The sequence below is a fragment of the Etheostoma spectabile genome, chromosome 3 (genome assembly GCF_008692095.1).
Source record: "Etheostoma spectabile isolate EspeVRDwgs_2016 chromosome 3, UIUC_Espe_1.0, whole genome shotgun sequence".
Taxonomy (NCBI): Eukaryota; Metazoa; Chordata; class Actinopteri; order Perciformes; family Percidae; genus Etheostoma; species Etheostoma spectabile.
The window spans coordinates 4,381,618-4,392,011 of NC_045735.1; the positions used below are offsets into that span (position 1 = coordinate 4,381,618).

The following is a 10,394-nucleotide window of genomic DNA, read 5'->3' on the forward strand; positions in this document are numbered from 1 at the left end:
GCACAAAGACAAGAGCATAGGTTAATACTCGCGAGGAGAACGGACAGAGAGGAGTTCAGTTACAATCTCCTACCGCTCTGAACTCATCCTGCCGTTGCCTCCCTTTTTATTCATTTTAGGGAGTACCCTAGTTACAAAACAAAATGTGCATAAGGGAGGGGGAGCAATGATGTTGCACAACTTTTCTTCGTATAACAGGCTTGAACTTTAAGTCACCCTAAACCTCAGAGAGGGTGCAAACATCCTCTTCTCATTCACACCCCTCAGAGTGTCCTTTGTACTTCTCCTTTTTTAGTCGCGTATCTGGCCGTGCAGCATGGCCACAAGGTCCTGTTTTGCTGAGTCAGCCGCGTCCCGCTGTTGAGACACCCTGAAACAGATTTCCTGTTATGCAACAAACAAGCATACACTTCTTACAGTGTATGTACTTCATCTTTCATACTAATAAAATGATTAACATGTAGATTTAGAGTAAACATGAGATAAATGTATATGTATGTACATTTTATTCTGACAAGACTCTAATCAACATCATTGTAAATGCATTGAAGATCTTATTCAAATCTTTTGTTAATCCACCTTATTATAACTTGGCAAGTTGCTGTTTCGAATATTAGAAATTGTGGACCTAATGTCTAATTTGACAATTTAAATAAATTATGATTTGGTAGCATAGATTTTCAGTAATTGCAAAAAATGTGGGAACTTATCTTGGACTTGTAAATCTTCAGCTGTTTCCGTGCTGCTAGTAAACCCAGTTTTTTACTGTTCCATCTGCAATGGGGCAAGGGATGTTATCCCATGTGATAGTGTGGGCATTTTGCCATGCAGTAACGGAGTTTAGAATTATAGGATTATTGGTGATAGTTAAGAGTATTTTTCTAAGTGGCTAAGAAAAGGAAGTGCTTTTATGGAAACACCCTTTAAGTGATGTCTCGCCTCGTTGTCCTTAGAGTGCAACCAGCACATATTGAGCGCAATTAAACTGCAAGGTAATAACATTTAACATTGAGAAGATTAAATCCTCCTTTGGATTTGAGGCCTGAAGGGTTGAAAGGGTAACTCTAGAGGAGTTATCTTTTCATAGATATCTGGATATAGATTTATTTAGTTTGTCAAAGAAAATAAAAACATTTACGTTAGTCAAAACTTCCACAAGTAATCCCTCATGTTGTCTGGCTACCAAGGACCCTCCACAGAGACAGAATCACCACAGGCCACAGTAAGGTTGGAGCTTGATGTAGCAGGTAGCCTGTGGTGCCAGAACAGGGTAAGATGTGTTCTGAAGGGAAAGTGAGAGAGAGAGATTAAGCTCGGTAACACTCATTTTGCTGCGTCCTGTTATATGTTGACATGTATGTAAACACTGGTGCTACTGGTACAGCATATTGTAGTTCCAGTCCCAGATTTTGGCAGTGTGTAGTATCATAGAATTAAGTGGAATCAACAACAACTTATTTTATCAATAACCTAACATAAAGAACTAAGTCAATAACATTTTTGTAATTTTTATGTTCAGACCACTTCAGAACCGTAAACTAAGTTGTCTTTTGACTTAAAATGATGAGTATGAACATCATCAGCATATTAGCAAACTTTCCGCCATGCACTGTGTGAGAGTTAAAACTGTTTGGAGACCCTTCTTTTTGCAGATTAAAGAAGACTCTTATGCTTGAAACTTGCTGTATGTCATTATCACGTTAAGACAAGTTATGGTACCCCTTGTACCCATTTAATAAAGCCAGTGGGAGCAGCTTCATGTGATCTTTGTACTAACTTCGGTACAAAGTGGCTTCAACAGCAGCCACAGCTCTAAGTTCAGAACCGACTCTTCAAACTGACTCTTCAAACGGAGTGTAAAGGAAAGCCATGGCATTTGTCAGCATGACTGAACAGTTGTTGATTCAATATCTAATTTCAACATCTACTTAAAGGTCATATTATGCTTACTGAATTTTTAGGTTCATACTTGTATTTCGGGTTTCTACTAGAACATGTTTACATGCTTTGTTATTCAGGAAACACGTTGTTTACTGTGACTTTCTGTCTAAATATACATGTAACAAAGCAGCTGGGACATCAGTTTTGGTCGAAAGTCCCGAGTGCTCATTTGAAGGCCCTTCCTGAATACAGATGTGTGCATCTATCTGTGGATTCGGCATTTTGATACTTTTACAGTATTTATATAGCACCTCGACCTGCTTTATAATAAAAAAGACATGAAATCTTTTTTTTTTTACAATATTTTAAGTTAATTGAAATTTGTTTTCTCAAGTTAGTTTTCACAACTCATAAGGCTACTTTAAAATAATGTATTCTAATTAAATTCTATTAGTTCAAAATTTTAAGGCAGCTTTTTAAGTTCAACACAGGTTAAAATGTTTAACAGTGTGAACAATATATGGTAAATTTCAAATTATCCAGTGTCTTTACTTATGGATTACTGATGTGAGATTGTTTTGACTCTTAGGACAGTGACCAAGTTTGTTTTCTTTGGTTCACTGTGGAAAAAGATACTTGAATATTAATTGTTTTTACAACGTGCGGTCAAATTTAGCTTATCGATTTTTTTATTACAGGTATGAGATAATGTTAATGTTAACGGAAATAACTTTAGTGTTAACTGTAACATAGGATGTGTTTTCATGATGTGTCCTGTGCTCTATCAAAGATCACATAAATATAAGGAAATAATAATACAATTTAATTAGTTTGCATTAATTTAAATTGCCAGACTATTGTTTTTCTAACAGTAATTACATTACTGCCATTGTATTATGAATATATATTTAAACAATAAATAAATGAATAATATTCATTTAAACAATAAATAATTAAACAAAGAGAAAATGCCCCTGACGTGTTTGATGTGAACACGCCTCTGATGATAATGATAATGACAATGGAAGAGCCCTTAATCATTCAATGTATAACAATGATCAAACTTTCAATGTGTGTTCATACTGCCAACAACACATGAAAGGTCACCAGAGGTTAGAAAAAAGCTACGTTCTTTATCTTTGATGGTGAATTGAATTACAAAAAAATGAATCACCTATAAAATGTGTCTATACCAGGGCAGGATTAATCTGCTGCTGGACACCCAACGCTCATTACAGTGTCAACACTCAGCAAGAATTTAGTATAAATGGGAGATGATACTAACGTTTTCCCCTACGTATACTGTAGTCTATGGTAATTTGCTTCTCTTCTCTCCTTTGTCTTCGCGTCAGTGTGCAGTTGTAGCTTGTGGTTTTATTGGCGTACAGCACAGGATGGTCTGGGAGAAAAAGCCTGCACATCTTGGATGGGTTAGCCGGCAGGAACCCATTTGATGTCATAAATACACAGTCGAATGGCGGAGAGCCTGGACAAAATCCATAATAGCAGTCCAACCTTCAATAGATCAAAACGTTGTGGTAAATTTTTTGAAGGAATGTCAAAAACTACAGCAAATGCATACCAAATAAATTAAATGGACGTGAACATTTTGTGTTGTTAATGAATAGAATGGATGCTTGAACCTTAGGCTGTTGTTAGCGATGCAAGCCTTAAAAATGCCAAAATCCCCACGTCCTTTAGTAGAGGTTGAACCTACAATCAGACGGCATTTTGTTGGTATAAATAAGAGATTTTGTAATATCAAAAAACAAAGACCTGGCAAAGTCTTCAGAGCAACTGAAACAGTTAGGAAGACAAACAAAGATAAATGGTCTTATATACAGTGCAGTTATGATTACATACACCCTTATTTTGTCCCACCTTATTGATGTTACCCACCCATACCTGAGTTATCTCTAAGTCATGAGTCACCCTTCTACCTGGAGCTCAGGGTTGGATATTGCAATGCAATATTGGAAAGAACCTAAGTTAACATTTCAAGATTCTGTTTACCACTTTTCAGCAAACCCACCTGCACTTGTGGAAAACTAAAGGCTCACTCATTGCACAATGCTTTGACTACAACAGTTTATGCAGAGGGGATGTGTTTTACGAGAACATACAGTACATGCTAAAGCATACATACTATGGGTTTCTACCACACACCATGTCAAACTGGATTGCATTTAAAATGCTCCTCAGAGTTTTACATGCAAAATCAGTTCTTTTGGTACCACAATGTGAGATAGTTTAAGGAATGTCAAATTGATGTGAATGATAATTTCCTGATTTTTGAATTGATCTAATTCAACCAGGAATTTGTTAAAAACTTAGGTTTTAATAGTAATCCTGGACTATAATTCTTGTAAAAGTCTTACTGTAAGATTAGCAGCATGGTCACTAGTTCAGGACATAAGGAAATTATTTGCTTTTTATCCCAAGAGTTAGAAGAAAAGGTTGATACCATTCTCCTACGTGCCACCATGTTAAGTGTGGTGCTAGAGCCAGCAGGTGATTAGCAGAGCTTAGCATATAGACTGGATATTAAGTGTGGTGTGCTCAGCTATACACTCTCACTATCTATATACATCTATTAGCACCTCCAAAGCCAACAAATTAACACAAACAAAAATGTAATAATGAAAATCAGTGGTTTAAGGGGAAGTAATTTGCTGTAATGATTTCTTAGAGAACAACACCCACGGGTAGTGACTTCCTGGAGATAGGGGACCAGTGTGGTTGTAAGGCAACCTGTGGAGAAAACTAACTGCACAGAAACACTGTACAGATGAAGAAACTATTGTTCACCAAGCAAAATTTACAACATGTAACTACCACTAAGGTAATGATGTAATCCAATCTCTTGAATCTGATTAAGGCCGGTTCTGCTGATCGATAAGATTGTTACTGAAGCAGCAGTAACCACTAAAATGTTTTGGCGTCTTCCTGAATCTCACAGCTAGAAATGCACCCGCCCACAGCTGCTCATGTCCCCCGTTATTTCATACTTTGTACATAATGATGCGTCTAAGTAGGTTATTTAAATACTTCATCATGATTGTAGTGAGCTTACCTATAAGGAGGAAGAGAAGAAACAAAGAGATGTACATTGTTCTGATCCAGCTGACATTTGACAAAAGCAAAACGTGGTACAGTCACTGAGGGAAAAAATAAATGACATGTCCATCTATATGAGCAAATGACTACATGTTACACTTTCAAATGACACTTAAAATGACCATTCAATCCAAAAGCTCACATCTTCATCTTGACAAGAGTAACAAATGCATGTGCAATTCTGGCACATACAGTATTCAGCTCTGGCTGTCCTAAAATTAATTATATATTTTATAGTTATAGTGTGTTAATGAGCAAATCCATGCTATGTTTACATTGTTATTGATCCTCCCTTGTTGAGCAGCAGCAAAGTATTCTTATGAGCTTGTAAAAACATTAAACCATTAAATGAGATCATGCATTAGACTTGTATTTCACTTTTATGAAACCATAACCAATTTCGAACCCTAAAGTCATGATACATGTAAATAGCCTTCAGCCTAATTTAATGATCAGACAACAGTTGCTGTGTTCCAAAAGGGCTCATGCACTTTCAAAAGAATATACAGTCAAAATACATGTGAAATGTATTCCATTGTCTTACCCTTGATATGCTTTTTGTTCTTTTCTTTTCCGTCAATTGCAACAGGGGATGGCAGTAATCCCAGAATCAGTGTGATATAGTGGGCAGGGCTGGGCTGGGCCTCATGAGGGAAGAAGCTGGAGTCGAGTCGGGTGGGAGGGTCAGATAGAAGATCGCCTTAAAGTGCTGCTGTACTGTGCAGTACATCTTGTTTTTGTCTAAGTTCCATGGGTCATTGCTGATGTAAAATTCTTTTCTTATTTTTGCACTTTGTTACTTTGCACACTTTTGATCAACACTCTTTGGACAGACATTAAAATGTTCAGTGTCTGCAGAGTGTAGTTAAAGCGTTTTTTGTGTTATTGCATTATTAAAACAGAGTGTTGAGAAATACAATAGTCTACATAACCATCGTAGTATATTATAGTAACAACCATCTGTATATTATGTTCATTGTACATATCTGTAAAAATTCTATTTATAGTAATATCCACTTGTATATTGTATTCAGTACATATCCAGCTGTAAATCTTGTTCACAATACTTGTTATTTATATATTATATTCATAGGAAAAATCTATCCGTAAAATTCTGTTTAGAATAGTATTCATTTCTATATTTATTCAGTACTAATCCATGTCCTGCACTTATGGAACCATTGTACATCCTGCACTTGCTGCTATTGCACTTCTGGTTAGACCTAAACTACATTCCGTTGCCTTGTACCTGTACCTGTGTAATGACAATAAAATTGAATCTAATCTAATCTAATCTAATCATACTGCAAAACAATTCAGATTGGAGTCATTTTAGGATATCCCATCCACAGCCTTGTTGCACAATTGAACAATCCAAAGTTTCTTCAAAACTTGCCATTTTCATTATCTAGCTTGGTATTTCAAAGTGTGTTGTTGTTTCCCAAAGAGAACCGAGTTGAAAAACGGCAACACACAGAGGTGATGGACATCCGGCACGTCAACTACGCACAGAATGTCAGGCAATTATCCTGGAAATGAATATTCATTGATCCAGGCAATTTTCTGCCGCTATGGGTCTCTCTCTATCAAAAAAAAGGACTTCTGATGAAGTTGTGAGGTTGTGTGGGATCATGGGAGTTGTTGTCATATACACAGAATTAGTTTTGATCTATTCTGCTACTGCTCTAATAGCAAACAACTGGGTTAGTTATGATTAGGCTGATAAACCTGTGATGTGTCCAAGTTATAAACATTTACTCTTCAGAATGGAATCAATCTGCTTTTTAGGAGCATAACAACTTCCTCTGTTGTGTTTTTTTATGCGTATCTACCATTCTGCCGATCTACTTACTCATTTTTATCTTGTCTCAACTGAGTCTTTTAAAACTGTGTCTAAATTCACAATGTCTACATAGAAGGTCAGCACTCTGGCCAGGGGCGATTCTAGGATCAGACATGTGACATGGATGCAGTGCCTTGCAAAAACGTGGTCAGCAATTTTTGTTGCTTACGTTTCATTTTGGGTTCTTATCTGCACCAGGAAATTACCAACGTCTACTCTGGGGACTACCAACGTTAAACTTCACAACTGTCTCATGCTCTCCCTCTGACAGATTAGATAGAGTATTTGCCAAAGGTGAGAGTCTGGCACAACCACCTCCAATCGGCCAAAACTACGTTTCTGTTAACCCTGTCCTTGACGTGGTTACAGGTGCATAGCATTGGTGACAGACACACAGGATATTAAATCTGTTTTAAGCCCTTTGAACCTGTAATTCTTTGTCCTATGCCACTAACAGACAAGTTCACAAACTCTAACTTGAAGCACTACAATATTTAAAAAAAAATTAATTTTAGGACATCTGAGATGAAATTTAGGGGGGCTCGAGCCCCCTAAAAAGGATCTAATATCGCCAACTCTGGCCTTGGTTCATGTAACCTGCATGTGTTTTTCCAGCTAACTGGAAATAACTGGAAATGAAGTGTGCACTAGTCATTAATGCATTAGGACTAATGGATATGTGTTATAATATGTTTTCATTTCCTGGATCCTCCTCTCCAGAGAGAAATTAGAAAACATGCCCATGCCTTGACAAATGGAAAGAGAAATGCCCAACAACTGTGCCTTCTAACAAGATTAATTTAAAAAAACTCAAAAAATGTTGTGGCCAGCAACCTGGAGATAACTGGAGATATTTTGATAATAATGCACTATTTCTATGGATAACTATTACTAAAGCAATGCCATAAGGCTGCCCTTGAAATACAAAAAAACACAAAACTTTAGGTATCTTTTTGGCTCATGAGCTTCTTTGTCAGATTAACTACACTGTACACTTAAAATATTCTTTAACCTTGCTCACAGAAAACAGAGGCCTGTACTACGATGCAAGTTCAACATACAGAGGATATGGTTTTGTTATCTGCCTTCACCCTAACACCAAGAGTCTTATTTATCTAGATAAATATGTTAATTTGTCTGTTACAGTAAAGCGACGTGTGAATTTTTAATGCATCATTCAGTATTAAACATAAACTTATAAACAAATTTTTGTAGATAAATCAGACCCTTGTTGCCATGGAAAACCCTGTAGAGTCTTTCACATTGCTATTTGTTCTATTTAAGAGGTGAATCCGAGGTGAAGCAGTTAAACACCGCTTTTCTGGGCTTCTGCGGACGGGGGTTACCAATCCTGGCAGGGATAAGTATCTTGGCCTGACACCTGTCTTGAAAAAATGTCAATAAGCTCTCTGCTCTCCAATACTGCCGCCAAAGCAAACAGCAAGAAATATCCTGAAGATATTATTTTGTTCCATAGCATTCCTGGGGAAAAAAATGAATCCCTTTTAGTGGTCACACAACTCATAAGGGTGTGCTCTATGACCTGATGCTGGAACAGATTTTTAATTTACCCAAAGAAAAAGAGTGGAGAAAAAAGAAGGATAATTGGATGTTTGACACAGTAAATGATAAGATAATCAAACAGTCTGCTCTGACTTTTCAAAAGGACATAGTAGGGTAACTCGCGCATCAGACTGCCTATTCTATGGACTGACAGCTGACAGCACCATAAATATGAACACAACGGAACAATTATCATGCAGTCTTCAATTTGTTGACAGTAATCTTCAGCCTCACTGCAAGTTCTTGGGATTTTTCTCAAACCCTGAAACAACTGCAGAAACACTGTTTAAGTGTTTGAAAGACATCTTTGTAAGATTGAACATCTCTTTGGATCGCCTTCAAGGATATTATTTTGATGGTGTAAATAACATGTTGGGTTGCTTTTCCGGTGTTCAGGCCCAACTGAAGGAAATATGCCCCCAGTCCTTGTATGTTCATTGCAGCAACCACTTCCTGGACATTGTGCTGCAATAAGTTGCACATGAGGTGAGCCTAGTAGCTGACGGGTTAAACTTTGTACAGGTTTTTGCAAGTGTTATCAAAGAATCTGCCAAACGCAAACAGCTCTTTGAAACACTTTTTGGCTGTAATGACATCACTGTCAACATTTTATGACTATGCCCAATGGGATGGTATGTGCACACCAAAGCAAATTCAACTCTGCTGCGCAACGTACACTGTTCTCCAGTGTCGCCCGTACTGTGTACAGACACTGGAAAGCTTGAAAAACGATAGCGATGTAAGAGGGGAGGCAAGGGCAAAAATATCACAACTGCACAAACAGGCACTCAATGGCAAAACTCTTTTCAACCTACTCTGCTGCAAAGCCCTTTTCGGGCCCTGTGAAACCTTCAGAGTGCAAAGTCAAGTGCTCTTGGTACCATTACTTGTATTAACCTGTTCAAGGTCAGAGATGGTGGTGGCTGTAATGGTAGAAAAGATGAAAGTGTGTGCTACCCAGAATGGGTTGAAGATGCCAGATGTTGAGCCCAGAGTAGGCAAGGCAGCTTTAGTTGTATAGCACATTTCAGCAACAGGGCAAAAAAAAACCAGCTAAAAAAAAAAAAAACGATAAAACACATGAAAAACAGTTTAAAATAAAAACATTAAGATACATAAACACAAGATTAAAAGTTACAGTTCAGCATAAGAAATTAAACATTGGAAGAAATGAACAGTCATTTAAAGAAAGGCAACATCCAAAAGAAAGGTCTTCAGCCTTGATTTAAAGAACTGAGAGTTGCAGCGGCAACAGTTTTCGGGAGTTTGTTCCAGATATGAGGAGCATAGAAAATGAGTGCTGCTCCTGTTTGGTTCTGATTCTGGGGACGGAAAGCGAACCTCCTAGATGACTGAGAGGTCTGGGGGGGGGGGGGGGGGGGGGGTCATAGTGTAGTAGCAGATCAGAAATGTATTTTGGTCCTAAACCATTGAGTGTTTTATAAACTAGCAAAAGTACTTTGAAATCAATTCTTTGATGCACAGGAAGCCAGTGTAAAGACTTCAGAACTGGAGTGATGTGATCCACTCTCTTGGTCTTAGTGAGGACCCGAGCAGCAGCGTTCTGAATCAGCTGCAGCTGTCTGATTGATTTTTTAGGGAGACCTGTAAAGACACTGTTACAGTAGTCAAGTCTACTGAAGATGAAAGCATGGACAAGTTTTTCCAAATCCTGTTGACACATAAGTCCTTTAACCCTTGATATATCCTTAAGGTGATAGTAGGCTGACTTTGTTATTGTCTTAATGTGGCTGTTAAAATTCAGATCAGAGTCCATGACTACACCAAGATTTCTGGCTTTGTCTGTTGTTTTTAACATTGTTGTTTGAAGCTGAGCGCAGACTTTTAATCGTTTCTCTTTTGCTCCAAAAACAACCACCTCTGTTTTTCCTTCTTTTAATTTCAGAAAGTTCTGGCACATCCAGCTGTTAATTTGTTCGATGCACTTGGTCAGTTTTTGTAATTGGACTATAGTCCCCTGGCGATAAGA

At 37.6% G+C, this 10,394-nt stretch overlaps 1 long non-coding RNA gene across 2 annotated transcripts; it reads right to left on the bottom strand.

The window, feature by feature from the left end:
* Positions 1 to 50: 50 nt before the first annotated feature.
* LOC116675335 (uncharacterized) lies at positions 51 to 5,792 on the bottom strand. 2 transcript variants are annotated; one of them, XR_004328390.1, is made up of 6 exons: positions 5,543 to 5,792; positions 4,955 to 5,039; positions 3,525 to 3,594; positions 3,167 to 3,396; positions 1,139 to 1,282; positions 51 to 774 (listed from the first exon to the last, which is right to left on the bottom strand). It is a non-coding gene; the product is annotated as an uncharacterized LOC116675335 (long non-coding RNA). The 2 variants fall into 2 exon arrangements; XR_004328389.1 differs by having other exon boundaries at positions 51 to 1,282; positions 5,543 to 5,791.
* Between the last annotated feature and the right edge of the window lie 4,602 nt (positions 5,793 to 10,394).